The 14261-nt window shown below is 37.4% G+C and overlaps 1 protein-coding gene and 1 long non-coding RNA gene across 3 annotated transcripts in view; one reads left to right on the forward strand and one right to left on the reverse strand.

Annotated features, from left to right (window-relative positions):
* LOC127953394 (zinc finger protein 501-like) overlaps positions 1-14261 on the forward strand; it is a 485311-nt gene that overhangs the window by 175970 nt on the left and 295080 nt on the right. The window lies entirely within an intron of this gene.
* LOC127953522 (uncharacterized) lies at positions 94-5792 on the reverse strand. The gene is made up of 3 exons (XR_008153288.1): positions 4827-5792; positions 2167-2352; positions 94-121 (listed from the first exon to the last, which is right to left on the reverse strand). It is a non-coding gene; the product is annotated as an uncharacterized LOC127953522 (long non-coding RNA).

Raw genomic sequence — 14261 nt, forward strand, 5'->3', positions numbered from 1 at the left:
ATCAGTCTAGAGTTTGAGACCTGCAACACTGATATGTGTGATGGGGTAGGGGGGCAGTTGCTTTTACCTGAGACGGGCATGTTGAACAGGGTGGTCGTGCCAGTGAAGTGTGTTTTGGGGGCTAGGAGAGGAAACCACACAGATGGCAACAAGTGAAATATAGTGAGAGGGCATTTACACTGAGAAAAACATGGGACATCCTTGCAGAGGAGGATAGGTATTAGGGCTGCACGATGTGTCGTTTAATCATCGATATAGCGATGTACGAATCCACGATAGTCACATTGCAGGATGTGCGATGTAGGCTGTCGTAGTTGATCCGTTATTCATTAACTGTATGGGCAGCTGCTCCCCGGCCCTTGACGAATGTGATTCGCGGATTAATTGCACAGTTTAACCATCATAGAGTGAAAGTTTATCATTGACAGGACTGAAAACCACATGAAAGTTTAACAAGGCAGAGAGAGAGAGAGAGCGCGCGAGAGAGAGAGACAGAGAGAGAGCGCGCTGCTGCTAGAGAGAGAGCGAGCGAGCGAGCGAGCGAGAGAGAGAGAACATTAGAAGTACCAACAATGTTTATAGAAATGTACATGGATTTATTTTGCATGTCATTTTTTTCTTATGAATATATATGTATTTTTGTTTTGTTTGTTTCTATTCTGATATGTACAATGCTTTGGCAATATGTACCTTTGTATGTCATGCCAATAAAGCAATATGAATTGAATCGAGAGAGAGAGAGACGTTTTCAAACAACACGAGCTCTGTCTTGCTCCCTCTCCCTCGCGCATATTAATCAATTGACACGTTGGTGTCTATGTTTAAATCATTTAAAATGAGAATGTAAGTGTGCTCACCCCATTTGTTTGTAAGAAAAAATATCGCAATATATATCGCAGAAAAATAAAATATCGCAATGTCATTTTTTCCCAATATCGTGCAGCCCTAATAGGTATTGATCAGACAGCACCACTGCATTTATTCTGCATACGTGGTTCTAATCTTTGTAATATAGGCATGTAATTCAATCATTTTTAATGGATGCATGAGTGCAACAAGTTAAATTTACTTTTTGCTACAACTTTATGTTCTAATTGTGTGTACACAATGGGTCTCATTCATGAACCATGAGCAAAACGAATTTTGTGTAAATCGCGAGTAAAGTGGTTCTGGCGTAAATTTTCGGATTCATTAAAACGTTCGTATTTTCCAAATGTTAGTTGGTACGAAATAAATCTACACCTGCTCCCAGCCACACGTAAATAGTGCGTTTAACGTCTGAACGTTTTGCTCATTAATACGGCTGCATTTTAATTCATAATCGGGTACATATTTACACAGCATTTTGAAAAAAATATTACATATAGTAATTACATAAGGTTTGTCTTTTCACTTCGGGGACTGTTCGAATAACAGATGAAACTCCATTAACAGCATCTGTAATATGCTGCAAAGCTTCCTTTTTTTAGGACCTGATACGCCACTATATACGCTTGAAAATAAAACGTGGCGTTTTGAATGACCTTCTGATAATAAAACTTAAATTTCTGCAGCTGAGAAATTTTTATTTTTCCATTCGCTTTTGAGAAGACATGTTGAAATCCTTCGTTTGGTGTCATAATATGATGCTCATATATAGTTTAATATATATTAGTTTAATGGGTGGGATTTATGGTAATTGAGAATGAGCGTGTACGCGTGTCCCATTTACGACTGATTGGAATTCATTAACACACACACATTTCACTATCACATCTGACGTTTACGAAGTTTTTGTGAATCAGGAGAAGAGTTTCAGGAAGTTCTCTTTACGCGCAAATCACTCACATATTTACTCGTATATTTACGAATGTTTCATGAATGAGACCCAATGGGTGCATACAATAGATAAATCCAAAACAGAATCCACTGTGACATCGGAACTAATGCAATTCATTAAAACTATGGAAATAAAGGCATTTCCATAAATAAAAACCAGTTGGTGTAATCAAACCTGGCATAGGAAATGTATCTCATAAAAACAAATTGTTACTGCTAAGTAAACCAAGATAGAAACACATTCTACTACAGCTTTCTTGTTTGGAGTGTCTGCAACAAACTGCATGAAATATAAACTCTTATCCAGGTAGGTGGCATATTGGATATAGAAACAAAAAGGTAACTCACCTGTGCTCTCCATGGCCAGTTTGAGTCACGTTGTTGACGTCAGTTCTTCTCCAGGTGTAATATCTCGAATCGCGAAGAGACAAGTGTGGTTTCTTTACTTATGGTTTTCATTTTGCAAAAATAGGTCTTCTGTGGTCGTCATCAACAAGTCTCCCAAGAGAGGAGTCCTTTTCACATGCATCAATGCTGTATAGAAACATTTGTTTCATTAATATGTATTAGCACAGAGGTTCGACTATGAAGAAGCAGTATTTGATTAAATTATATGAGCAGGATATACCAATAAATACAATTCTATAAGCGACTATGGTATGGAATAATGTATTTGTAAAAGCAAATTGGACAAATGACTCGCACCATGTTTTGTGCCTTTTCTGAAGGGCAGATAACGGTCATTGCGAAGGTGCAGTGAAGGGCAGATAACGGTCACTGCGAAGGTGCAGTGAAGGGCAGATAACGGTCACTGCGAAGGGCAGATAACCGTCACTGCGAAGGTGCAGTGAAGGGCAGATAACGGTCACTGCGAAGGTGCAGTGAAGGGCAGATAACCGTCACTGCGAAGGTGCAGTGAAGGGCAGAAAACGTTCAGTGCGAAGGTGCAGTGAAGGGCAGAAAACGTTCAGTGCGAAGGTGCAGTGAAGGGCAGAAAACGTTCAGTGCGAAGGTGCAGTGAAGGGCAGATAACGGTCACTGCGAAGGTGCAGTGAAGGGCAGAAAACGTTCACTGCGAAGGTGCAGTGAAGGGCAGATAACGGTCACTGCGAAGGGCAGATAACCGTCACTGCGAAGGTGCAGTGAAGGGCAGAAAACGTTCACTGCGAAGGTGCAGTGAAGGGCAGAAAACGTTCACTGCGAAGGTGCAGTGAAGGGCAGATAACGTTCACTGCGAAGGTGCAGTGAAGGGCAGACAACGGTCACTGCAAAGGTGCACTGAAGGGTAGATAACTGTAACTGAAGTAGTATTGACAAAGGCACTAACATAAAGAATAACAAACTCTAGATTTTAGACATGGCCCTTGCATTGTAAAGTTGCTACATAGCCACTTCATCTACTTACCACCATGTTTTACTCTTCCACTGAAAATCAAAAAGAAAAACCTTTGCAGACTCATTGTACTCAATAGTTTGGAGCTCTGCCTGCTGCTGTGACAGTAGTTTCCCCTCGGTACTCCACAACAAAGTCACCTTTGAATATGAGTTCAGTGGCAAAAACACCTGGGGCCTGTTCTTCGTACGTAGCTAACTCAGTTAGCTGGATTTGAATGTTGATGATTTGGCGTGATCTTGGATCGTTTGGTTCTTCGAAGCTCATTCCGGAGCTGCTGTCATAGCAACAGGTCCGTTAGCTTAAACCTGCTCGGGAGCAGCTTATTTCATGTAAACAGGATTAGATCGCTTCTTTTCAACCAGAAATGATACTCAAAATATGTCTGCTAGCACCGCTAGTTTATTACAAGAGTATCGTACTGATCCAGGGACAATAATTTAAAATAATAATCATTAAAAAAAATATTTAAAAATAATATAAAAATGCTGTGTAGTACATAACAGCCTGCTATAGACACAGCCAGTTTTACTCACTGAAATATTTGTCATCAAAGTATTATTCTTACACACATGCTATACAGATAATAGAGTCGTGCATTATTTTGAGTGATGACTGCTATTATTCGAGTGGCTTGATGGAGCGCAGGAGATGCAGATAACATGATATTGACCCTTAAGAAACTTTCATTAATGCGGTCACGTAACAAATCTGTCCAAATATGAAATTAATAGTTAATTTCTACATTGAAATAAAAATGTAAAGACTAAACAACTATTTTAAATTGCGAATCTAAATAACTGGGAATCATGAAAAAAATTCTAATAAAATAAAAACATGTATCAATTATCTGTTTTATATATCTATTACAACATTTATGTAGCTTTGTTTGCTTGGCTGTTTCCTTATAAAAGTCCAGAAATTTGTCAAGTTTTTCGTCAGTTGTCGTTTTAAATTATATGACGTCATTACATTGCCGTCTTGCAATCGCTGCACTGCTGATCATGGTTTCGAGTATCGATACATATCCCCTTTTAAGACAACACATGAACGCGCAATTATCTCAGAAATCTCAATCCAGCGATACTAATCATACACAACAGGTGTGTTCGAAGAACCCAATTAGCCGGATCATGATTAGCACGATGATATCATCTTGGATGTGTCATTTGATCTCGGATGTAACAAGCGACGTATGAAGAACGGGCCCCTGGTAGCTCAGTGGTAGAGTGCATGCTTTGGGTGTACGACTTCCTGGGTTCAAATCCCAGCGGCTCCCCAGGTCGCCGTTGCAAATGAGATATTGTTCTCAATCGGCCTACCTGGTTAAATAAAAGGTAAAAAAAAAAAAAAAGTGTCTGTTTTTACAGGGAATAATCCCTGTCAAACCCTTAGATTACTGCAATCAGGCTGGGCACAGAAGCAAAAGTGCTTAAAGCACTGTGCTGAAGGACAAAATGGTTTATCAAATGTCTAAAAGCTGTTGAATTGTCAGTTCTAATATCCCTGTGTACTAGCAACCACCATTGTGCAGTGTGCTCTTGAGCAAGAGACTTGATCACTGAAGGCATTTCACTGATTCCAGCTAAATCATATTAAGGAGTTTAACATTTACCTTTAAAATTATTGATAAAACGCTGGAGACATGGTTTATCAATCCCCGCTTGGATATGGTACTCCGCATCCTGGATTGGTCCAAGTTCTTCTCTCCATGAGTGAAAACCTAAGTAGCAAGAGACATAAGTTTAAATGCAGTAAATAACCCATTGCCAATTGTATGACAAAGTAGTTAGTTCTTAGCCTGTCAGATATAACACATTAATAGTCTTTATATGGTATAATTGGGATTGTGTTGCCTACATTGTAGTCAAGCGTTTTCTTAAACTACCAGTGAAAATCAATGATTTCAAGCATTTAAAGATGTTTGAAGTTGTTCTACGACATAAAACACCTATACAGTAGGTCCATTATAATGTTTAAATAATTTAAATGAACATTCAGTTATTTAAAAATGGTCTAATTAGTTTTACTACGGATAATTAATGTAGTTACCCCTGATGGCAGCTTTTCTCCCGCCATACAACCTAACCACGCTGTAGTGCGGAAGTGCTATGACAACTGATCCTATACTCTATTTAACTTGCTAATTGTCATAGTAGTCCATCCTAACATACAAGCTAACTACTGTAGTGTGCATATCATAAAAAACATACATTTATCGATTATCAATCACATGTGATTAAATTATACAACACACGCAAAAAAAAAAAAAAAAAAAAATGTATGGCATGCATTAAGCTTCAATCGTGCCTAGCTAATAAGTCGGTTAGCTTGGTAGTGGTAGTTAGCTAAATAGTTTCCATTTACATTGCACATGTATAGGCGCGTTAGTAAACTAACGTTATCTAACATTATACTGACTAAACCCGACTCGACAGAAAACTGCAAAGTTAAAATTATCGCTAGCAAGGCCTGCTTTGTTATTAACATTCTCCATAATATATGGTAGTGGCATTTGTTATGATGTTAACACACGAATTACATTTGAAATAAAAGTGTTTAGCTTACCTTGGAGAACGAACACGCTGTTCGATGCTGCGTTTTCACCTGCTCCTCCAGTGAGTGAGTGACGAGATGCAATCATTAGCTCCAGACGCGCGCGCGGGTATAGGTGTGGGGGAGGGGTTGACCATGTGGGGACCCGGATAGTCTTAACCAGGACATACACCGGTCTCGAGTGTGTGTGTGTGTGAAGATGGAAAAACCCACAACAATCAACCAACATACGCTTTTGATATTGGTTAATTTATGTACCCTCCTTTATCCAACCGAAATGTAGGTCTCTACAGTTAAGCTCTGTATTATAAATAAAAAAGACAAAACTATTTTGTCATGTTGATTAAAGAAACAATCACGTTAGTAAAATAAACTCCTGCCTGGCAATTCAAGTGTGAGGCAAGGGTTTTAAAGGAGGAACTGTAGGATGGAACACATTCGATTACAGATAATATGAAAGTTATTTTAAATTAATAACTGGAAAGAATATAGTTTTGCTTTAGAGTGGGCACCAGATGAAGTATCATAAGGGATTGTTTGCAGTCATTTGAACTCAGTCTTGCAACTCCAAAACAGTGTCAACATGGCACTTTTAAAATAAGTGTTCCCCTCATTTATCTACAGTGAGGAGGAAAAGCATTTGATACACTGGGGATTGTGCAGGTTCCCACTTACAAACCACGTAAGAGCCTGTCATTTTTATCTTAGGTATACTCTTCTACTCTAATGACAGAATCTTAAATAACAATCCAGAAAATCACATTGTATATTTTAAAAAAATATATTTTTGCAGTTTATTGTTTATGACATAAGCATTTGATCACCTATCAACCAGTAAGAATTCCAGCTCTCACAGGAAGCCCTCCTTTTCTCCACTTTTTATTAACTGCACCGGTTTGAACTCGTTACTTCTATTAACTGCACCGGTTTGAACTGTTACCTGTATAAAAGACACTTGTCCACATACTCATTCATGGGAGAAGGTCATGTGGTCTGATGAGATGAAAATAGAGCTTTTTGGTCTAAACTCTACTTGTTGTGTTTGGAGGAAGACTAAGGATGAGTGCAACCTCAAGAACACCATCCTAACTGTGAAGCATGGAGGTGGAAACATCATTCTTTATGGATGCTTTTCTGCAAAAGGGACAGGACGACTGCACCGTATTGAGGGGAGGATGGATGGGGCCTCACACACAAAAGTGTCACTGCAGGCAGAAACCCCAAATTACACAAACATATAATTATAAAACATAGTTATATACCAGGGGTCTCCATCCTCCAACCAACCTTTTTGTGTGCGAGGGCTACCTCAAGGGATAAAATAATAGAAGGGATTTGTGTTTGTCATACTCAAATTTTATTATACATATAACATGGTGGTGCTTTTTTACAAAATAATAAAATATCTTGATATTCTGGTTCAGACTTACAAGTGTTGAAAAAGAAATCAACAATTCCTGAAAAATTATGAAAATATTTATAGATTTTTTTTTTTTGTTGTTGATTTTCTACAAACCTATTATGTATGCGTTATCAAAAACAGTAGCCCAAACATTTAGTATAAATATAAATGCAAAAATAAATAAATAAACTGTCATAACTTCTTAAAAAACATTAGCATACTGCATTACATTTAATACATAGCCTATATAGCCTTTTTTTTTTATTACTTTCTGGACTCGGACTCGACCTTTGGGAGCTCGGACTTGAGTCCAGCTTGGCCCCTTTTGGACTCGGACTCGGACTTGGACTTGATGTTTGTGGACTTGGTCTTGACTCGTGCTTGACAATACCACTGCTGATGACACTCAACTCTTCCTCTCATTCCATGCTGATGATCCGACGGTAGCTATTCACATCCCAGCTTGTCTAACTGACATTTCTTCCTGGATGATGGACCATCACCTTCAACTCAACCTTACCAAGACAGAACTGCTTGTGATTCCAGCAAACCCATCGTTTCATCACAATTTCACCATCAAGTTAGGCACAACAACCATAACTCCTGCAAAAACAGCTAGAAGCCTTGGAGTTATGATTGATGATCAGCTAACTTTCTCAGACCACATTGCTAAAACTGTCCGATCCTGCAGATTTGCTTTATTCAGCATCAAGAAGATCAAGCCCTTTCTTTGGGAGCATGCTGCACAACTCCTTGTTCAAGCTCTTGTTCTGTGGCTGGACTATTGCAATGCTCTCTCAGCAGGTCTTCCAGCCAATTCTATCAAACCTTTACAATTCTTCCAGAACGTGGCAGCAAGATTAATTTTTAATGAGCCAAAAAGAATACACGTCACACATCTGTTTATCGATTTGCACTGGCTTCCAATAGCTGCTCGCATAAAATTCAAGGCATTGATGTTTGCCTACAAAACTACCACTGGCACTGCACCCATTTACCTAAATGTGTTACTTCAGACTTATGTTCCTCTAGAAGCTTGTGTTCTGCAAGTGAATGTCGCTTGATTGTTCATCCCAAAGAAGCACAAAGTCACTTTTACGGACTTTTAAATTAAATGTTCCCTCCTGGTGGAATGACCTCCCCAACTCAATCCAAGCAGCTGAGTCCTTAGCCATCTTCAAGAATCGGCTTAAAACACATCTCTTCCATCTTTATTTGACCCTCTAACTTTAACACTCACTATTCTAATTCTATTCTTTAAAAAATCTAACTACCTTTCTGATCTTTTTGTATTCTATTTTCTTTTCATTTATTATGCAATTTTATATGTATGTGTGTGTGTATGTGTAAAGACCTCTAACTAGCTTGCTCTATTCTTTCATTTTTTTTATTCTATCTGTTTTCTTTTTATTTATTATATTAGTTAAAAACCCATCCTACGTGTACTGTATTAACCTAACTGAGACTTGTTATAGCACTTATATATCATTGCTCTTTTTGTTGTTTTTGATTGCTTCCACTGTCTTCATCTGTAAGTCGCTTTGGATAAAAGCGTCTGCTAAATGAATAAATGTAATGTAAATGTAATATAGGCCTACATGACTATATTAATATAACAGCATTTTCAATATGAACTTATACAGGTACATTTCTGCCAAAAAATGTTTGTTTTACTACAGTTAATTCATAAGTTGTGGAGTGAAATGTCTTCTGACTGGTTTGTTCTTGGAACAATGTTTCGCCTGTTTTTTTACGTCAATATGTTGAGAATATCAAACTTGAATCACATAGTCATCTGTGGGTTTTTAAGAGAAATAGAGAATTCTGCGCTAAATTGAGCTGCTTCTCAGTGGATCCTCCAAGGAGGCCCCCAGCAGAACAGGAAAATCCCATTCATTTTCTCCCTAGGATATTTATTTTCAGACATAATGTCTAAAGTGGTCTCCAACACGTTGCTCGTGGCCTGATTGGAGGTAGCTCGCCAAGGGCCATTCACATATGGCGTCTTTTGCGCTCAAGTTCAAAATATTTAAGCGACCCACTCATTTTTTCCAGGTGCAACGAGTCAATATGAAGGATGGGGGTGCACCCAAACCACAGGTGTTTTTTTCTTCTCCGTAAATAAATCTTCTAGCAGAGCTACAGCAAACGTTTATCGGTAGTGGAAATCCATTAGCTAGGCTATTAAAACTTCTAGCAACGTAGCAACATAGCAACGACAGACGCCACGGGAAAATCGGACCGAATTTTACAGTTTTTTTTAATTCACTTTGGTACTATTTTCACAAGCAAGGTGTACATTTTCACAACTCATATTACTAATATCACGACAGATCATCAAAAGTGCACTTTTTTCAAACATGTCAGCATATTTTCGATTGTTTTAGTACAATACACAAAACCACAAAGTATCCTTTTCACTACACAAAATAAGTGTTTCATCTTAATAAATGTTTCATTCACAGTAACCACCTTTCATAAATCTCTTACTGATCTTAATGGTTAATCACTGAACCGTTTGGTAAACCTATAGATTTTAAATTGGTTTGTCAGGAATATACAGTATATGGATTTTGAGAACTACAGAAATAAAAATGCGTGTTTGTATGAACATATAAATTATGTCCAAGTGCCTGGACAACCTGGAGGAAACATCTCCATGTGCGCAGCTATCTCTGAAGATGGTGTTGTAGGACGTAGGCCATTACTTGGCTCCTATAATGCTGCACATCTTATTGAGTTCCTCAATGAAATTGAACCAGCCTGTCAAGGTATAAAGGGGTCACCTATGTAACTGTGTTGGACAATGTCAGGTTCCACCACGCAGATGTAGTTCAAGCATGGTTTCAGGCCCATCCCCGATTCATGACCCTCTACCTGCCTCCATATTCTCCCTTCCTCAACCCTATTGAGGAATGTTTTTCAGCATGGAGGTGGAAGGTCTATGATCGCCAACCCCTTGAGCGTGCTAGCCTCCTTCAGGCCATGGATGATGCATGTGATGACATCAGTGTAGACCAATGTCAAGCATGCTCGCCAAAAGGCTTTTTCCAAGGTGCTTGAACAATGATAACATTCATTGTGATGTGGATGAGAATCTATGGCCAAATGCTCAAGACAGGCGTGATCCAAATTAATGTAATGTGTGCACTAAATGTTATGTTTTCTTCTCCTTTAGTTAAATTTCATTATAGAAAATATACCTATGTTACAATTATATCAGAAAAATAAAAACTAATTTGCCCAAATTATTGTAGAGGATGTCTTCATTGATCCTTCACTTGATTACACATTGGATGGATATTTTGGAAATGATAGATTATGTAAATGTTGGGTAATGTACTAAATATATTGGCATATAAAAGTGTATTGCCTAATGTGAAAACTGTGTAATCTGTCTTTTATAGTACTGTAGCATATTAATTTCAGCACTTCTAAGGCCGATTTGAAACCAGTATCTTGCATTGTTTGCTGTTGGATGAACTGAATGTTAAAAGTACTAAACTGAAAGAAGATCATACTGTTGTGTTTCAGTGATTAAACCAAATGTTCTCATTACATATTACAATAATCTTGTGTTTGAAACAATGATTATATGGAATGAAAACATGTGCAACTGATTTAAAGAATGAGATCCGGTTTTGAAAGAATGACTAGCTGTGTTACAAATGTGATCAGTTTGGATTTTTGTACTAAGAGTTTTGAAAATGTACACCTTATTTGTGAAAATAGTACCAAAGCGAATGAAAAAAAAACTGTACTATTAATAATAAAAGATAAGCTATTGTGTATTGTAAATGTCAGTATTTTGTCTTTTTTGAATCATTCTTTTTATAAGAATGATTTAAAGACTGAAATATGCGAGGTTTATCTTTTTATAAAAACGTTTTTGTCAAAACTTTATTTGAACTTGTACATGTTAGTAGATAACATGTTGTAAGACACTTCATTCAAATTTGGCCATCATTTTAATGATACTATTTTAATGTTTATGCAAACAAAAAGTGCATATTGATGGTAAGTTTATTTGTTATTTGCTGGTTTTCGATATAAAACTTGGTGAATTGATTTTATTGTGTAGTATTAGTACTTTTTGAACAGGATTATGTGATAACAATGCTCATTTTGGTCACTATAATCATGAAAATACAGTTATGATGTACTATAAAATCAACAATAATTATGTGTTTTTACAGTATAATAATTTTTTTATATGTCAATTAAAGGTGACATATAGGCTTACAATAACTCGTTTAGGTCTAAAACAGTTGGCATAGTTGTTAATATGAGAGTTATGAGACATTATTTATGTTAAATAAATCTAATTTTTGCATATAGCTCTCGGCCACTTTCATTTTTAAAAAGTAGCTAAAAAAGTTTGGAGACCCCTAAACCATCCAAGTTAGATTGACCATGAGCTACGAGGCTGAGAAACGAAAGTTTCTGCTCCCATAAAAGCCACAAAGTATAAAAATCAACCTTGTTATTTGCGATCTTCTGGAGAAATACTACACTACCCATAATTCTAAGCAAAATAACTTGAGTCGCGCCGCGGTTACCATGGTGACGTATACCGGCCCCGCGAACGGTGATCTGAAGTAAATAAATACCGGTAGTTTATATGTTTATACTGTGCCTTTTTTCCGTAAGTTTAAACGGACGGCCGTTCTGGACTTTTCCAGAACGCACAGATTGTCAGTCCGTCCCTGTTGACATCAAACGATAGTTTGGACATTATCTTCGCCGACAACATGTCTAAGGTAGGATAACAATAATTACATAATATACGTTGTTTCATAGCTTTATCATTACTTTGTATTGGGCGCTATACAAATGGGTGGGGTTACTGCGTTGCGTGGACAGGCTGTACCTACTGTAATCACGTGTGCTATCTTGTTAGCTAGCCTAAAGCTATCAGCAAAGCGATCTACTAACATGATACTAATATAACATGAATTACAACATGGGTTTCTGATTTCATGACTAGTAATTGACTATGTTTAGCAGGTGTTTGTTTTTCAACGTTTTGGTAAAACAATTTGATATTTTATGGCTCCTTGTAGAACAAGATCTAAACATCCTACTAGGCTATAACATACAAAGTGTCTGAAAATTATATTAATTTTTATAGTCGAAGCGTACGATAGTCTATATTCATCATACTTTATTAATTTACTAGAATACATGGTTGATATCCATCAAAAGCTGAGCAGTTAACTTGAGATAACTTCCTTGTGTCCAAGATATGTAGCATTTATTGATATGTAATATCTGGCAATTATTTATTATGCACAATGCTGTACCAGGACCGAGCCATAGGGGGAAACACGTCTTCTTAGTTTCCCGCCATTCATGTAAATATGAGGCGGAGATTTATTAAATATGCACACTGCAGTACCAAGACCCGGCTCAGGGGGCAAATCCGAACACACACCCTCACACTCCAACACTGGTAAAACCACCTTCTGGGGTCACAAGTAAGGAGCTAAGAAATTTGCACAGGCTATATTAGCATGCTATTTCCTATCAGTTCCAATGGGCATCCTTATGGGGACACAGATTTTGTCCCCAGTTGGTCATCGTGTCCCCACATGGAAGGTAAAAAAACACATCCATGTCCCCAAGAGGTAGCAAAAACACACCCACACACACACACACACACACACACACACACACAGGGTTTGTTTATCAATGATTGCCTGAGAGACCTGATCATTCTCTCAATGCACTTGCAGAGCATGAATGTTGAAGCCACTGGTTGATAATCTTAAGCTCATTACATTGCTCAGCTTTGGCCTTCCATATCCAGATGCACAACCTATTCAAGCCAATCTTATGTTCATTCCTTCTAATGTTGTTTTATGGTTATGAGTACAGATCTCTGCAGCCAATTTCAATGATTGAGTTCACGGGCAAACAATGTGAATAAAGTAAAAGAATAAATAATAATAATAAAATGACATTTTTTTTAACTTAATGTGGAAAAGTGCCTTCACAATGATTGTGGCTTGCTTCATTAATATGATTCATATGGAGGTATGTAAATGTTACAAACCATTTTAAATCTAGGGGAGATAAGGGGTGCAACATTAAAATACAGAGCATTAACTGGAAAGCAATAACAAATCTGAATGAGGTAAAGAGTGTGTTTAATACACCAGAGATAATCAACCTAAGTCAAGATACTTATTAACATAAATGTACAGCTAATAGGCTACAGTATCTCAAAGAAGTGTGATACAGTATCTCACATTTTTGTAAATATATTATTATATCTTTTAATGTAACAACATTGAAGAGATGACACTTTGTTACAATGTAAAGTAGTGAGTGTACATCTTGTATAACAGTGTAAATTTGCAGTTCCCTCAAAATAACTCAACAAAAAGTCTAAACCGCTTGCCACAAAAGTGAGTACACCCCTAAGTGCAAATGTCTAAATTGGGCCATGGGACTCAATTGAGTAACACGTTACTGTAATTTGATTACTTTTTTAGTAGCTGAGTAATTTACCTTGTTATAATTTTCTAAATAGTAATTAGAGTATAGTTACAAGCCGAGATGTATATATGTTACTGCCGCATTACATTGCAGGCAGAATGCAGTGTTTTATATTCTAGAGATGGTTAAAAGGATGTAGTAGGCCTACACGCACCAAACCATAAAAAAAAATTGTTATTCATCTATTGCACAAATGCAACATGAACCAATATAAAATATAAATGATTAACTGCTGCAAGCATATATGCAGAGTTTCTATTTAGACTATAATTGAACATGAAGTCAGAGACATTTGGATCCATTTGCAGTATTTTAATTGAGAATAGTCAGACAGGCAGTACTCAGAAAACTGTGTACAGAATGTCAAAGGATATCAAGAATCATAAACTATACCAGGCAGAGGTCGGGGCAGGTGGTAGAAAATCAAAGGTGGTATAAACAATCCAAGCTAAAGCCATGGAAGGAGCAAACAGAGGGAAAACACTTGGAAATGCCAGACTGGGCTAAACAAGACTTCGCAATGTGAGGGTGGATGAGTGCAGCCTCAATAGTGTCACTGATAGGAAACAAGTGTGGTTCATTAATGATTTC

This window comes from Carassius gibelio, chromosome B3 (genome assembly GCF_023724105.1).
Source record: "Carassius gibelio isolate Cgi1373 ecotype wild population from Czech Republic chromosome B3, carGib1.2-hapl.c, whole genome shotgun sequence".
Lineage (NCBI taxonomy): Eukaryota > Metazoa > Chordata > Actinopteri > Cypriniformes > Cyprinidae > Carassius > Carassius gibelio.